The sequence below is a fragment of the Nilaparvata lugens genome, chromosome 6, assembly GCF_014356525.2.
Source record: "Nilaparvata lugens isolate BPH chromosome 6, ASM1435652v1, whole genome shotgun sequence".
Taxonomy (NCBI): Eukaryota; Metazoa; Arthropoda; class Insecta; order Hemiptera; family Delphacidae; genus Nilaparvata; species Nilaparvata lugens.
The window spans coordinates 41,266,684-41,284,334 of NC_052509.1; the positions used below are offsets into that span (position 1 = coordinate 41,266,684).

A 17,651-nucleotide genomic window follows, 5' to 3' on the forward strand; every position below is an offset into this window, starting at 1 on the left:
TATTATCATTCATCCCATCATCATCACCTAGGCTTACAATACTTCTACAAAGTCGCCTTTGTAAAATAATAAATAATCAATATTATTGATTGATAAATTAACAGGATTGGCTCGTCAAGTGCTTCAAAGGCCTAGAAATCTTTCTAGTTTGATCACCGTATGACTTGTTTATCAATAATCACCTCGGTCGGTCTTCTAAAGCTGCGTTTATACCAAAGTTATTAACAAAATGTTTATTTTTCCGTCCTTATAGATTCTATTAGATTAAACGGATCTTGACAAACACATAGGCACATCATTTGTATGATAAGCTACAGTATGTTCAATCTAATAGAATCTATGAGGAAGGAAAAATAAACATTTTGTTAATAACTTTGGTGTAGACGCAGCTTTAGCTAGCCACTGAAAAGCCTTCCAACGGATACCACCAAATAGTAGCAAAACTGCCTTAAATATTACTAAGAATATTTCTGATATGAATTATGGAGTTGTCTGATACTTTCATTTAGGATGAAACTTTCATTACACATAGGATGTCTAATCTGGCAAGTCAAGCAGTTTATTCAGATCCAGTTATTGCAGATTCGGCTCATAGTTTCCAATACCGTACCTATGATTGACTCTTATTGGTAGAGATACGGTATATTTAACTTTGAATATCATATTTTTACCCTTTTGAAAATGAATATTTTTACAAATTTTGAATTTTATTTGGAAGCTGTCAATTGTAATTAGGAATTGTGAATTGTAATTGAGAAATAGTAAGATGTAAGTTACTTGGGAAGTTGTTAATTGAAGATTAGAAAATAATCCACTTGTCCAACGTCATATTCCATACTTGCATTCTTTGCATGAATTTTAATTCATGAACAAGATCAACTGGATTTTCAATCAGATTTCTTAATTAAAACAGAAACTTCTGACTAACAAATCTTATTACCGCATCTCAAATTGAATTCATACTTTCTCAAATACAATTTACTATTCTTAATATTACATGATGTGATAACTTCTAAAATACAAATGTCTATTCTCAATTATTACAATTGATACTTTCTTGAAATTTAAAAAGGTATAGATTATTACAAGTCTGGTATAGGTAATACCTACACATTTATAATCAATTCAACCAGATTTTAGCTAATACTTAGCCGTGATAAAAAATAACCATTTAATAACAATAATAATGCTTTTATTAAATCAAGAGCTTTTACAAACACAATGTTGAATTAATACAATATAAAATACCTTTAAATAATAACTTATCCACTGAGTAAACTGAATTCCATTCAATCACAACAATACATGAAAAAGGATTGTCTGTTTCATTGTTAAATCATGACTAAGTGCCAAAAGCCGGTTAAATTTTAATCGTGATTAATTCCAGGAGAGCCTATCAGACAAACCGTCTTATAAAAAATGCCTTTTCTGATTGGTTCTCGTGAAATTAATCACGGTTAAAATTTAGCCGGCTTCTGTGCAACTAACATTAATTAGAGATTATTAATATAAAATTTATCAAACAAATATGAGAAAAATAACATTATTTTTCAGAATCGATTTGAGCTAGACTATATAGCTGTATGATAACATAAAATAATGATGAAGATTGATGTTATTCTTCACTGTACCAGGTTCCAGGTAAGACAAACAAATTTTGATTGAAAATCAAACTTTTAAAAATAAACAGATCCAATTTATTATTCAAAAAAAAAGAATTTTTTGCCTTTTTATTATTGTTATGATTTAGTTAGCTTTTCAGGATTATCAATAATTATTCATTCCCGTAACCAGTAGCATAACTTTTTGTAAAACCAACAAACATTGCTACTGGAAGATTTGCCCTAGCCCTGTAAATTGCATATTCTTATAATGCATCTTAAATTGCATGTAAATATTCTTATAATGCATTTGACATTAATAATTTATTTTGTGTTAGAATTTTTACTAAATGGCGTCTGTAAAAATTATTGTTATCTATCTAGATCTTTATAGACTAACAAGTTTTTAATGCACTTCAATTGTGCATACTTGTCTACATATAGACACTTTACAAATATTACTATATTATAATATAATATGCTTTTATTATTGTTATAATAACAGTGGAGAGAGAGATAGAAGAACAGAGTTTCCGATTCTCTGTCTACTGTCTTCTATAATGGATATCTGATGTAATATTATTACCTAACTTTTCATTCTTGTTTAAAATAAGTAATTATGTTTTATTCCTCAGGAAAAAATAATGATTGCAGGAGTTTTGTGGCATAAGTTTCTAATCCATCCTGAATGGAGCAAGTCCCTAGCTTAAACTTTTAATTTGTTTACAATTTTAGTTTTTTTTTCTTCCCATTCATATCCAACACTTTCTCATTTTTCAGAAAACATGCAGTCTGTAATCTACCCCCATGTCAGTGTAGAGAGGCCTGTTCATGAAGACACAAAATACTTTGACGGTGAGTAATGCGTTACTTGATCATTGGTCTTAGAGATGAACAATTATTATTCGGAAATATCTAGAATCCATTAAACAAGTCTCATCCCCAAACAAGAACATTCAAACTTGTTTCACTTGCCTGCCAATTTAAAACTGTCAGATTATATTACGCTTATGCCCAGTTTCTAGGCCATTTATTAAATCTAATAAATTATTGAATCTTGGACACCACTTATTAAATCTAACTCGACCATTAAACCTATAAATTGTTTCGTCAATGATTATGTTTAAGAGGGTGTATGATTTTAAATTGAGTTGGTAATTGACTAAGAACTCAATTTCAAATCAAACATCTCTCAACTTATGATGCAAAATTCCCAGAAATTCAAGATCAGAAACATGTATTCCCTGGGAGTTGATTCCCAAAATTCATAAATGCCCGGAGTTTATGATTATTTTGTATGATTACTAAGAAAACGCCTTTTTAACTAAACTTATTGATAATCATATAAACAGTTATAAACAAGTTATATTGAAATGATTAGAATAAATAATTATTTATATCCTAATAATGATTAGAATAAAAATAAATAATTATTTATCACTTCTTGATGAGTGTGAGGAGGAATAAGGGTACTTGTGTATTTATTTAAAAACAGTGATTAAAATGGTTTATACTCACGTTTGCGACACAATACATTGTATAAATATGTTTTAAAAATAAAATTCTACGAGAAAAAGCACTGAGAATTAGTAAATTGCATTGAACCGAAGTAACCTCAAAACAACGTTGAAACTTGGTGAGATTGTTCCATCATGCATACTGTACTATTTAGCATTTACTTTTCATAAATATTATTGAACTTGCATATATTATCGACTTACATTTTTATAGAAAAGTGATTCCAATTGTTATAAACTTTAATCGTTAGACAGTTTCTTAATCACCACATCAAGACTTATTCTTCTACCTACTGACAGGAAAAATATTGCAAAGGCCATACTGTAGCTTGTCGTAATAAGTTAGAAACCACTTGAATTATAATAATTCTATGCTACTTTGAACTCTATACTGTTATTTGTGAGAAATTTGAATTTTTCTCCTAAATATAGCTTGAAGCAACAGTATCTTGTTTTCCATGAACGTTTAAATCTCAAATTCTGAACTGTCCTCATTTTTTATGTACATTGACATGGCGATAAGCTGAATAGGATTCTCATGAGTAATTCTAATCTGCATCTTAGAATTATTGAAGCGACAACTGTGATTTTAATTGCTGTGATATTCTGACTGTGATACATCCCTACGTTTACAAACTGATTGTGCAGAGATTTTATGTAATTTATTGTTTGGTACAGCTTTTATGTAATCTATTGTATTAGGACAGCATTAACATAACCTTGAGTACTTCTTGAGCTACACTTCTTGACATTATTATAATGGGAAAAAAAACTTCAAAGGCTCCCGTATATCAGGAAAAACAGAATGAATGTTTGTGCAATGTTTGCCAGCAAATAGTTAAGGATAATGATCGCGCAGTGACTTGTGATTGCAATGATAGTAAGTGGTATCACATAAAATGTGTAAATATTTCTGACAATCATTATGATGCAATGAGAGACGGAACAGGCACAGACCTGATATGGATGTGCGAAGAATGTAAGTCCCACATTAATAGTGAAGCCACTCATATCTCTACATTATTTAACAAAACTGACAATGATTTATCAAAATCTGACACAAATAGCGTAACACACAGTAATGTTACTGCCAGAAACAAAACAAATAACTATGATACTATTATCAAATTTTTACATGAGGACATAGAAGACCTAAAAAACGAAATTAAAATGTTAAAAGTGAATAATGACAGATTATCGGAGATAGTGGCAAGGAAAACAGAGGTAATATATAGTATGGAGAATATAATTCGAGAATTTTCAGAGGGTATCCACCCGGAGCCTTGCTGCCCTATTAGAAGAAAGGTCGAAAATGCTGCATCAGTCCTCGTCGGTGAGTCTGAGCGTGGTGCACCTATAGCCAAGGAGAGCACCCGTATGGGTGATGAAGCCAACCTACCAGCCCAGATCCAACAAACAACCACAGAAGCTGTTGGAGGCGCACCAAAACCACACCCAGATGAGAGCAGCAGTGTACTTATTATTGGAGACTCTTTGTTGAGGAACGTAAATCTGGCACTGAGCAAGGATGAGGAATGTAAGACTGCAATCGAGATAATCCCTGGCGGTAGAATACAGGACGTGAGTAGATACCTCAAAACACAGACTGTCCTGCCAGACAAAGTAATTATGAATATCGGAACAAATAATATGAGAACTGCGCGAACACCAAACCATGTCATGAGACCATTGTGGCTCACCATTGAAGCAAACCAGAGGAAATTTCCGGGGACCGAGTGGTATGTCTGCTCCATACCGGTCAGAGAGGACTGCAACATGAGGTTTATTGAGGAAACAAACATGGCACTTCATTTCATGGCGGATCAGCTGAAAATTAACTTCTTGGACTACACTTATGAACTGAAGAGGAAACACCTTGACTGGGACGGTGTGCATCTCAATAAAGAGGGAGCTAACATATTGAAGGCCGGCATTTGTAGTATAATACGAACTGAAAGGGGGAAGAATTCTGGAGCCCTCATTGAGTGCATCTCATAGCCACAAACAGCATTGAACCACACTCCACATACCAAGGAACACAGGAAAAATCAACAATCCTTCAAACGGACTTGCAATGGGAAAAATAAGTCACTCACCATCTACCACTTGAATCTACAAAGGGGATTGCAATCAAAACTGGAGAGGTTGAGCATGGATCTGAGTCTGTACACCCCTGATATCGTTGTTCTTTCGGAGCATGGACTCAGAGAGGAAGACCTACTACACACCAATATTGCTGGCTACACTCTTATAGCAAACTATTGTCGTAAAACTCTTCTCTGGGGCGGCATTGCCATGTATAAAAGAAGCAACCTTCAACTGAACATGGAGAAAGTAAACTTAGACCAGTCACATGCACCTGCAGAACAGCTTTTTGAAACAGTAGTGGTGAAAGTACGGATGAGGCAGATGAACCTAATCATTATTGGCACCTATCGATCTCCATACCCCAGAACAGAAGATGAATTCCTATCCAGACTTGGAAGTCTACTTCAAAAATACTCTGGAAAGCGCTTCAAGATTGTTGTCCTTGGAGACACCAACATAGACACTCTAAAACCAGAGAGCCAAATCTGTAAGGACCTAGAAAATATCTTGACACAGCATGGCTGCCAAATCTACAGGATGCCTGCCACAAGAATCACTCAAAACTCAACCACTAGCATTGACGGATGTTATCACAATATGGACACAAAAACAATAGAAACTAAAGCATACCCAAACCAAATTTCCGACCATCACACTGTCATCTGCAAAGTAACTAGTACGGTAGAATATGAAAATGCTATATATAAACACACCCGAAACTTCTCCACAGAAAATCTAAATCAACTAAAGACATTGCTTCAGCAGGCTGACTGGACAAGGGTGACAAACTCTCCTCAAGTAGATGACAAATATAATAACTTTCTGAAGATAATGCGGATAAGTATGGATAGTGCAATGCCTCGAGAATTAAAAAAAATTACTACATCCGAAAAAAATATCTTTTGGGACAATAACACATTGACATTGAGACACAAACTACTCCAAGCAAATAACCAGTACTTGGCAACAGGCTCTCTGGAAGATAAAGAAAAATGCTCTAATTTAAAGAAGGCCTATGACACTGAAGTGAGAGAGAAGAAAGTGCAGCAGATAAGAAGTAGAATTGAAAAGACTAATAATAAAACAAAAATTCTCTGGAAGATTATCAATAATGAAAGAAACAAAAACAAGCTAGGAGTACAGGACAACCTAGTGCTGAACTGGGAAAACGGAAAAATAGTAAACCCCAAGCATATTAGTGATATCTTCAATTCTATATTCACTCAACCGCCACCAAAGTCAAATATGCACGCATTAGATAGTGAGGATGAGATGCTTGATGCTCCATTATTCAGTGATTTCTCCACAATTTCAGAATCAGACATTGACTGCCTTCTTGACAACCTAAAACCAAGTAACTCAGCTGGATATGATGAGATTACAGGAAAAATAATGAAGTATTGCAAGGACGAGTTGAAAAAGCCACTTCTTGACATTGCTAACTCATCTATAAGACAAGCAAAATTTCCTTCATACATGAAAGTGGCAAAGATTTATCCTAAACTGAAAAAAGGTGACAAAACTGATCCCAGGAATTACAGACCGATTGCTAATCTGCCTACACCATCAAAAATAATCGAAAGAGCAGCCTATAATCAAATATATCCCATCTTGAAGACAACAATTTACTTGTGAAACAGCAGCATGGATTCAGAAAGAACCTCGGCACAATGACTGCAATATCAAATTTACACAATGAGATTACAAAAATGTGGGAAGAACATAAACCCCCTGTGGACTCTTTATTGATCTACAAAAGGCATTTGATACAATAAACTTCAACATACTACAAAGCAAACTCAAAAAACTAAAAATTGTAGGAAATGCACTTGCCTGGCTAGAAAACTACCTCACAAACCGGCAACAATATGTTGAAGTAGAACATAAAATCAATAGCAATGTAATCAACTATAGATCATCCATACAAGCAGTCACTAAGGGCGTACCACAGGGATCGATACTGGGCCCCCTGCTATTCCTCATTTATATAAACGACTTTTCTAAGGAATTACAACCTGATAAAAAATGCATTTTGTTTGCAGATGACACAACAATACTTATGCCCACTAGCAAGGAATGTCTAAAAATGAAGTAATCGATTCTACATTCAATGAAATTAAAGGAATCTGCAATAAATTAAACCTTACCATCAACACTACAAAAACAGTCTGTATTACATTCACAAATAGAAATCAACAACATGAACCCCTGAATGGAGAAATAATGGAGGCCGACAATACAAAATTCCTCGGAATTCTAGTGGACAAAAATCTCACCTGGCAAAACCACATAGATCACCTGTGTAAAAAACTATCTTCAGCACTGTATGTGATCCGCAGAATACGCAATATAACAGATGAGAAGACAGCATTTACATCCTACCATGCCCTATTTTCATCTCATCTCAAATACGGCATTGTTGCATGGGGATCGGCAACAATAGCAACCTCAACAGAGTACTGTGTATACAGAAGAGAGCTATACGCACTATACTGAGAAGAAATATGTTGGATCACTGTAAGGGCTTCTTTGTGCAGTATAATATCCTGACAGTGATCTCACTATATATCATGGAAACAGTACTAGCGGTGGTGAAAACAAACCCCAGGCTGAGATGCGGACAACACACCTACAGCACCCGAACCAGGAATAATATTGATCTTCCCCAACACAGACTCACTAAGACTGCAAAATCACCAGCCTACACTGGGGCTTTCTTCTTCAATCTGCTCCCGCTGCATGTAAAATCAATGGTCAATACTGGGACATTCCCAAGAACACTGAAGATGTACCTGCTGACAAGACCCTATTACTCAGTAGCAGAGTATGTTGGGGAACACACTGCTACACACCTGGACTAACCCGGGACAACTATGACGACTCCACGGACACACGACCGTCGGGAGGACCTAGGAAGTAAAGTAAGTAAGTAAGTAAGTAAGCATTCATTTTCTAATAATTTAATGCCCCGCGCCACGCTTTTGTAAACTTATTATTGGTTCCATTTCGAAGGTATTTTGATTTGAATTCTATCAAGATACTTGAATAGATAATATTTCCAAGGAAAAAATAGTTTCATAATTTTTTCGTTTTGATATTAGGCGCGTTAAAAGCGCATAACGTTCAAATATTGGGAAAGATCCATCCTCAAAGTATGAATTCATTTGCTATCATTTATGATGTAATGGATCTACCCCAAGATTTGAACTTTTGGCGCTTTCAAAGCGCCCAATATATCAAAAAGTAAAAATGATAAAAGTTTTTTCTTGAAATTAGTCAAATATATGAATAAATTGATAGTATACAATTCGTAATACTTTGATAATTTACCAGTAAAAAGAATCAAAAAGCGTGGTGCACATCCTTGATTATTGTATACGGTACCACTATTATGATGCTACTTTCATTTTATGTCTTGTAAATTAAATCTGTTATACTCATATTCCTAACAGTCAAGTAAGCTTAGTCAACAAAATATTGGGTTTACTTCGTCTTGAATTGCTCAAGAAGTTGAATTTTGGGTTCACTTCGTCTTGTATTGCTCAAGAAATTGAATTATGATAAATCATCTATTACTTTGCAAAGAAGCTCACAATAATTTAAACCCACAAATAAAATAATAAAGAACATACTAGAATGTTCGCTCCTTCAAAATTTCATTAGTATGTGAATATTTAATTTTTTGTGATAATAATGTGTTATATTCTTTCTACGAAGGCTTGGTTTTGGAGCATGTAAATTTGAAAATATTTTAGGGCTGAAAATTTTGTGAAGTGAAGAACTACAAGACTTAACATATTTCGGACTATGTGTAGGCTAACTTTATCTAAATTTGGGAGAGGAACAGCACAGGGTTACCTTATTTTTCCTCTCCCTATCATTTTGATGATATACTTATTATGATAAAGAATAAAGAAATACTTATTATGATAAAGAATAAAGAAAGGGACGCTTTGCTTGAATCATTAAAATCGATAGTATTTAATTAATACTATCTAACTAACCCAACTTGATTCATCGATATAGGATATCACTGATTCACTCAAAGTAAAGTCTAAAAAATTGATGTAATTTGTGAGCTTTTTACACTGCTTTTTTGAATGGATGATTTATTGATTATGATTGTCAAATGTGATTGAAATTGATAAATATAAACTATTTTAATGCAATTTATTCCCATGGTTTCTTGGGCAGAGAAATATTACCCAATCATAAGTTTCTTCCCAATGGGAATATTCCCGACTTACATTAATACCCTCAAAAATCAGCACTAACTTCCCTGGAAATCTCCCCGTCTACCCAATACACCATGTTCCTACCTCACTTTGTTCAAGCAAATCAGTCTTTGCGCAAAACGCCTATAATATAGTCCAAACAGAAGAGATGTAGCACCAAGTCCATTCTGTTTCCATTGGACCATATTCCTATAATTATAGAGGTGTGAGAATCCTCTACGCCACTTTGGTGTGAATTGGGTCTTATGCTTAGTGAACTGTAAGTAGAAGTATATTACAAAATATTTATTCTACCATTCCTACCTATCGCTAGAACTTGAAAATTTTTAATGTTATTTTCAAATTTCACCAACTTATTTTTTATCATTCGATCAATCAATAATTCGTTTGTTTTTTTCTCTTTCAGACACCAAAACATATTACACAGTGTAGATGGACGGATAGAAAGCGTGAACATCAAAAGCCATCGTGTGTGTTACCAAGTTTCCATTCTGCATCTAACAATAGGAACCAAGCATCCAACATCATAACTTTATTATTAAACATAGCAGAAAGAGCTACAGTGAGTCGGGTGGCGCCGATGATACCCCTGCCATTGAGCAGATAATACAGCGTTAGCTGGGGGACTCATAGCCTTAGCATGTTCTCCATGTGTTTAATTTTAGTATTTGAGCTTCAAGACAGACTTCTGGTACGACACAGATAAGTGCCTATAGGCCCAATTCACATCGAAATGACGTGGCTTTGGAGTGGCGCTGACTTTTTAACATACAAACATAAATGGTTGAATGCAAACAGAAGTGGCTTGGCGAAATGCCAATCCAGTGTGCATTGGACCATAGGCCTATATGGAGTGCCAAAATGTCAGTGACATACCACCACCACGTCACTGTTCAGCTGTTCTTGTTTATGTTGTATGCTTGTAAATAAATTCAATTCTATTAATGTTGGGAATTATTATTTCACTTCAACACATCATTCCTAGTAAACCCTACTGATCCTAGTAGATTCTTACTATCCTGGGACTAAAATGTTATTTATTTATTCTAGTTAATCCTTCTATGCTTCATATTTTTATTAAATATTTAGATGGTCTACATTTTATCATGTTTTAGTGCACAAGCAGTTTGCAGTGGTGATTCATTAGAGCGTAGAGTACTAGAAGATCCATTATATAACAAAAATTGTATATTCGTAGAATAATATTTAGTATTCATTTTGAAAACCAAATGCGGAAAATAATGAGTTGTAGCCTGTTATGATGGAAACAATATCAGTCCATTGACGTGTCAAAGTCAAGAAAGTGTCAATTGACTTGTAAGAAGAAGGTGAATATTGAATACGGCAATATTTTGACTGAAAGATCATAATGATATCACCAAAATCATTGGTACATGTTAATTTGTGCCTAAAGGCCCCCATCCACGATCGAACAAGTTTGCGCAAACTAATAGCCTACATAATTAAATTCTCAGGCCCCACAAATAGAATAAACACTAAATTTCACATCATATTACAATGTGTTTTGGGGTGTGATGTTGTTAAGTACGCGGTATTAGTTTGTACAAACTTGTTTGACCGTGAATGGCCTTTAGTAATAGGAAATAGAGTGAAATTATGGAAAAAATTTAATGAACCAATTTAATGAGTACAGCTGATGATGCGTTGGTTAACTACGTGAAACCATGGTTCTGTTTTAAAGTTTTTAATAAAGTTTTAGTGAAATTTGACAATATCTTATTAATGAACCAAATCACATGAAAAGGTGAGTTCTTTTAACAAAAACTATTTAGGCCAACTGGTCAATATTCAGTTTACAGCAGTAACATAGCACAACATTATAAATCATGCAAATAAAACATAAAATTAGTATAAAATAATTCATGTACCTCGTACATTATACAGGCACCACTTTAACAAACCTTTCAAAACAGTTAATTTCCATTGTTCCTACATTATTTGTGGGAAGAAAATTGAAAAGCCTAATTGGCATAGCCTATATATATACATTTGTCATGCATTTAAAGGTCCCCACAGTCATACAAGTTTGTACAAAGTAGTGCTGTACCTTTTTAGTACGGTACTGTAGGCCTACTTTTACATATCAGGCCCCACAAATAAAAAACGCACTGTTTTCACATCATCATATCATAAGTTCATTTCAGTTTTGGGGCCTATAGTAGGTTCTAATTTGTAAAACCTTGTTTGACCATTTTTATCTTTAAGAACAAAAATGAGTTGATACAACGTTGTAATAATATAAGTATTATGTTAGGATAATATAATTATTTTTACACATGTGGCAGACTTCTTTGATTGATTGATAAACAAATGAATAGTTTTTGTTACATCTAAGTTGGTCGAATATATGATGATCCAGATTAACATGGAAGAAAGATAAGAATGGCAGTGAAGATACTAAATAAGAAACTGGGTACCCCACTGTATAGGGACACCTTATGTATGAATGAATGATTAAAATGATGAGCATGTTAAATAATGATTTAACTTTTCGAGTGATTTCTATCCTTCTACAGCATAGACAGAAGCTGTATGTAATACCTTTTCCACGAATAGTGATAATAAATTAGTGATAATTTATCACTACGAAATTCTTGTTCAATTTATTGTGAATTTTATTGAAAGTTCGAGGTATCCATGAGGTCAAGAAAATATAATGCAATTAGATTCAATGCAGTTTGCTGGGACTCTGCAAGTTACATTTTGATTTTGTGAAATTGAACTTGGCGGTTAAACTGAAAAGCAGTTTGTACCGGCGAAACCAATAATACCTACATTCAGTTATAACAGTTTAATGGCTTTAAAGCTATTACTATTCAACTGAAAGACCTACAATTGAATCAATAAATAGAACCAAACAATAGATTTCAACTATTACAGTGAATATAAGCTATATACATAATAATTATTTGTTAGTTTTAATTTTTATTAGTTTTTGAATTTGCCGGCTGATAATTTGAATTTGCCGGTCAAGCCAACTTGATAATAGTGTTTGAAAAATTATAAAATTAAAAATAATCAAGAGCGAATCCACTAATGAATGTTTTTTCTAATCCCAATAAATTTATGAATCTTCGATAGAAACAATTTTCTATTATTTCAATATCATCAATCTAGAATTACAGAACAAATCAAGCTGGCCATGTTGTCAGCATTCCAAGTTCAACTTGTACCAGGTAAACATTCCAAATTCCACTTCTATGGTTAAGACGACTCCATGTAAGCAATAAACAGTGTTAACATAACCTTTAAACCGAGAAGTGTAAAGCTTTTACCATTGATATAGAGAATAAGATTAAGAAGAGCGAAGTCCGCTATGATGCCACTGCGCTAGTGTAGCTACCAGAAATTTCGGGCAAGAAGTCGGGTATTTGTATTCGCTGTGTAGAAAAAGAGCCTTTTTCAAATGATAATATTTTTTTATTGAAGCAACAAAAAATATTCAAAGTATGGTAGTTTCATGCAGTGATTATGGATGTACGAATCTGCATGTGCCAGATGAAAATATTTCTTTTTATACATAAGTATTTTTATATTTTCATCGGTCATGTTTCATGAAGGCTAAGCCTAGTGCCAAATGATCGTTCCAAGGAATATTGTGCTTAGGTTGATTCATTATCATATTTGCCAAGTAATAAAATATTAGTCTCGGTAATATTATAATAAATATTTTATTTCCATAGATCCAATATAGGTATCCATATTCCATTCCATTAATTTGTCTTATATTGTAATATTTTGTGAACTATGAAAATTGTATGCTAAATTTGTATTATAAAAAATATTATTTGCTAAAATTGTCTATAAATCCTTCATCATTGCTATTGTTTTATTTTTCCCGTTCTTATAATATGTAGTTATTTATTATCTTATATTAAATATAGGAGTATAGAGTATAGTTAGGTACCTATACTTAAGTTGCAAAACGAATGAGAAACAGTTTCACGAAATATTGTAATAATGGTTAATTTATTATTATTTGCCATCTAATAAAATATATGGTAATATTAGCAATCTATAATTTTTGTTTTATTTTTCCCGTTCTTATAATATGTAGTTATTTATTATCTTATAAATATAGGAGTATAAGAGTATAGTTAGGTACCTATACTTAAGTTGCAAAACGAATGGAAACAGTTTCACTAAATATTGTGATAACAGTTAATTTTTTATTTGCCATCTAATAAAGTATACGGTAATATTAGCAATCTATAATAAATGTTTTATTTTCCATATTCTAAATACATGGTAATAGGAAATATTGTAAAAATGAGATTCATTTGCTAATAGAATGGATCAAAATCTGTAGTGAGGTAGGTTCACTAAATTAGATGTTTGGTCGAGTTAAAAATAAAGTTCAATGAACAAATCATTGTATCATATGGTAATGGAAATGATGAAAAGTTGAAAAACATTATATTGAAATCCATCAAGTATGTCGAAAGATATAACGCAATGAAAGTCGATGTTTCCCATATAAGTCTGTCTGGGCGCCTGACTTCTTGCCCGATATTCAATGGCGACGAGAAATGAAGGAGGCATCATGCTTCCAAACGCTTGAAGGTATAGCTTAGTCATCTAACTATATAAAAAGGCTAAGCACCGACAGACTGAAATCACACCACAGCCCAAACTACTGAGCCTAAAAACTTGAAATTTTGCACGATTGTTTATGATAGCCTGAAAACATCCACTAAGAAAGTATTTTCAGAAATTTGCCCCCCTGAGGGAGCTGGGGCCCCCCAAAATTTTGTACTTTTTAACCGCTCATCGCACAGCAAAGTCATGAGGAACTTTTTTGTTCAGCTACGAAAAAAAATTAGATCTATGCAGAAAAATTTCGATCAGGAGCACAGGAGGGTTCAGGAGAGGGCATTTTTCGAAAATTTTGATGTAAAATCACACTACAGCTCAAACTAATTGTCCTACAGACTTAAAAATTTGCACAAATATTCTTCAAACATGCTAGACGCGCACTAAGAACGGATTTTGAGATATTTTGTCTCTAAGGGTTTCAAAGGATGAAAAAGGATCCTATTAAGTAAGGTTATGAACATGGTAAGGTGAGTGCCATATTATGGAAATGAGATAATTCATTTATTGACATGTGATATTCTAACATATGTTGTAATCATTGGAAATAACAAAATAATATGATAGAAATTCAAAAAAGTAAAAAGAACATTTGTTCTATTATTGCTTTCTACCTGATTCCACTCAACCTCAATAATATTGTTCTGATAATTGATAAATATGTTTTTATAATATTATTATTATTATTATTTATATAATAATAGTATTGTTTTGATAATCTATTATTATTATTTATATAATAATTGCATTGTTTTGTTAATCAATAATTTTTTTTCACAAACTCTATATATGACGAATGTGAAACATCTGCATCAAAGAAATTATCTCAAAAACATATGTTTAGGAAAACCATAGTTTTGAACTTCTTTCTCCTGATGCAATGTATAGGCCTACACATGGTATGGATTATTAATTTTTCAGCTAACAGTTTTTTTAAACTGCTAAATAAACGTCTACAGTTTTATCAATGCTGTATCGGCAATATGAAAACGCATGCAGTTGATATGTCTTTGTATGAAGGTGTTGTTATTTACATAGATAAACTATATTCTTCCATTTTTATTTAATTAAAATTTCAAAATTATTCGAGCCCTGATAGATTGACTGACTTACTGTACAGTCAGTCGAAAATTTTAATATTGGATGAGGGGTATTTTGGCAAGCTGAGCAAAAAAATAAGGTCATATGCACCTTTTCGTTATTTCCTCAAATGAAAATGAGTTTTGTGGGTTGTCGAAACTCCCACTGAAAAGGAAACTATTCAACTTATCCTATCTTTTAGTAAAATAACAATGGTTATCGAAAATCATAAAATACCTTTTTGTTCAGCTACCTAAAAAACTTAGATCTGGGCAGAAAAATTCCGACTGGGTTAATAGGGTGTCCAGGGAGGGGGAATCTTTCAAAATTTTTCATTTAAAATCACATTATAGCCCATCTGCTTGGCCTAGAAACTTGAAATTTTTCACAAATATCCTTCATACCTACTAAACGCACACTAAGAATGTATTTCAAGATATTTTGCCTCTAAGAATTACAAAGAATCAAAGAAAGGATCGATCCCATTGATCGCAACCGGCTGCTGCGATGTATTCAGACTTGTGCGCTCTCGGCTACTGTCGGGGGTTTTCGGTAGCTACGACACAGAATAGATACAGAATGGAAACTTGTAATCAATCGCCTATCTAACCAATGCTTTTTACATAACCCCAATACTAAACACGTCACGTGACCAAGATAATAGGAATGAACTCAAGAAAATTTAAATCTGCCATTAAAAACTGGATCACAACAACTGGAAGGCATAATATGAAAAACATAAATTTCGAACAATATGTAAGCTCACTTTCTCAAGTAAGCTCATTTGCACCCCCACTCTAAACTTAATGTATTACTATTACACCTGCTGTAGAACATGGGTTTCCCATAGTTGAGTAGGTTAATTTCCGAAAAAATGCAATTTATTTATATTTGTAATAAATTTCATAAATTGTATTTCTGAATATTGTGTACATTCTATTGATTAGATTGCTTATTTGTATATTAATGGGAATAAAATGTATTATTATTCATTGTATATCCCTCTAATCAGATTTCCAAATGCAGTCTCATTTACTCAATTATCAAATGAAAAGCCTGTTTGACTTATAGTAAAGATATGTCAATTTTTTTTACAACATACAGTTTTTATTATGGAGGAAATTTGTACCAAATTTTATACCCATCATAACTTTATTTGTCCATCCCAGTCTGTTCTTTTTCAAGTCTAGTAACTATTTCGAAACATAACCTCAATTGTCTGTCTAGATGATGCATCAGTTAGTTCTCCAATTTTGAGGTTATTTTTTTCCTGATGCTTCTCTTTTCTCAGGAGCTTCTCTTTGTCTCAGAAACAGAGTAACGGCCAGCAACAGTCACAGTTATAACATAGTTATTCAAAAGTATTCTTTGAGTATCTATTGTGAGGTCCACGTTATAATGATAGTGTATGATTTGCAATGGTGTTGCTATCCTTATCTTGTTCAACAAATGTGAAAAAGTTAGGGGTTAGTTTTTATTTAGGTTATATTTAATAATATTTTATTAGGATAGGTTAGGTTTTTGCTTTAAAATTGCAATATGCTAGAAGGGGCTAGGGTCTAGGTGGAGTTATGTTTTTTGATGTTTCAAAGGTAAAAGGATAGGTTAGGGGGTTAGGATTTTGCTTTGAACCACATGTTTGTGAACTTTCATGAAATGAACCGCATGTTTGTGACATGCTCATGAAATGAACCACATGTTTTTGGAACATGTTCATGAAATGAACCACATGTTTGTGAACATGTTCATGAAATGAACCACATGTTTATGTTTTGTTCTAAGATGAAATAAATCTGAAGTATTAAATGTGAAGGGTTAGAGGTTAGGTTTTATTTAGTTATATTTAATAATGTGTTATTAGATAGGTTAGGTTTTTGCTTTGAATTGCAATATGCTAGAAGATGTTTCAAATGTGAAAGGATAGGTTAGGGGGTTAGGATTTTGCTTTGAAATCTAAATTATTAAATGTGAAGGGGTTGGGGGTTTAGTGTTAGGTTTTTTTGGGTTATTTTTAATAATGTTCCATAATTTAGGTTAGGTTTTCGCTTTTAAATTGCAATATGCTAGAAAGGGCTAGGGTCCAGGTAGAATAATGCTTTTTGATATTTCAATGGAAAGATAGGTTAGATTTTGCTTTGAATTGCAATATGATGGAAGGATTGGAGGTTTTTAAAATAGTTATGTTTCTTGATGTTCTAAATTAAAGGGGAGGTTGAGGGTTCGGTTTTTGTTTTGAAATGATAATATGCTGACTTAGTTATAGTGTTTTTTAACAACAGTTAAAAATAACAACTGTTATTTTTTATTAATTATATTTTTCAAAAGTACTCTCTCTTTTATCAAATAAAATGATAATATATTGATTATTATATTGAATTTATGATAAATCATCATTGGATATAATATCTTCATCAAATAGAATGACGATTGGCTCCAGTTACAGTGCTCGGTAACCATCATCACAAAGAACGTTACATTCAAAGATCTGACTGAATGGAACGGGAAAAATCCGTTGC

At 32.9% G+C, this 17,651-nt stretch overlaps 1 long non-coding RNA gene across 1 annotated transcript; it reads left to right on the top strand.

Moving 5' to 3' along the window:
- Positions 1–1,542: 1,542 nt before the first annotated feature.
- On the top strand, positions 1,543–10,387 carry LOC120351923. Its single transcript, XR_005571634.1, has 3 exons — positions 1,543–1,641; positions 2,382–2,456; positions 9,848–10,387. It is a non-coding gene; the product is annotated as an uncharacterized LOC120351923 (long non-coding RNA).
- The last annotated feature ends 7,264 nt before the right edge of the window (positions 10,388–17,651 follow it).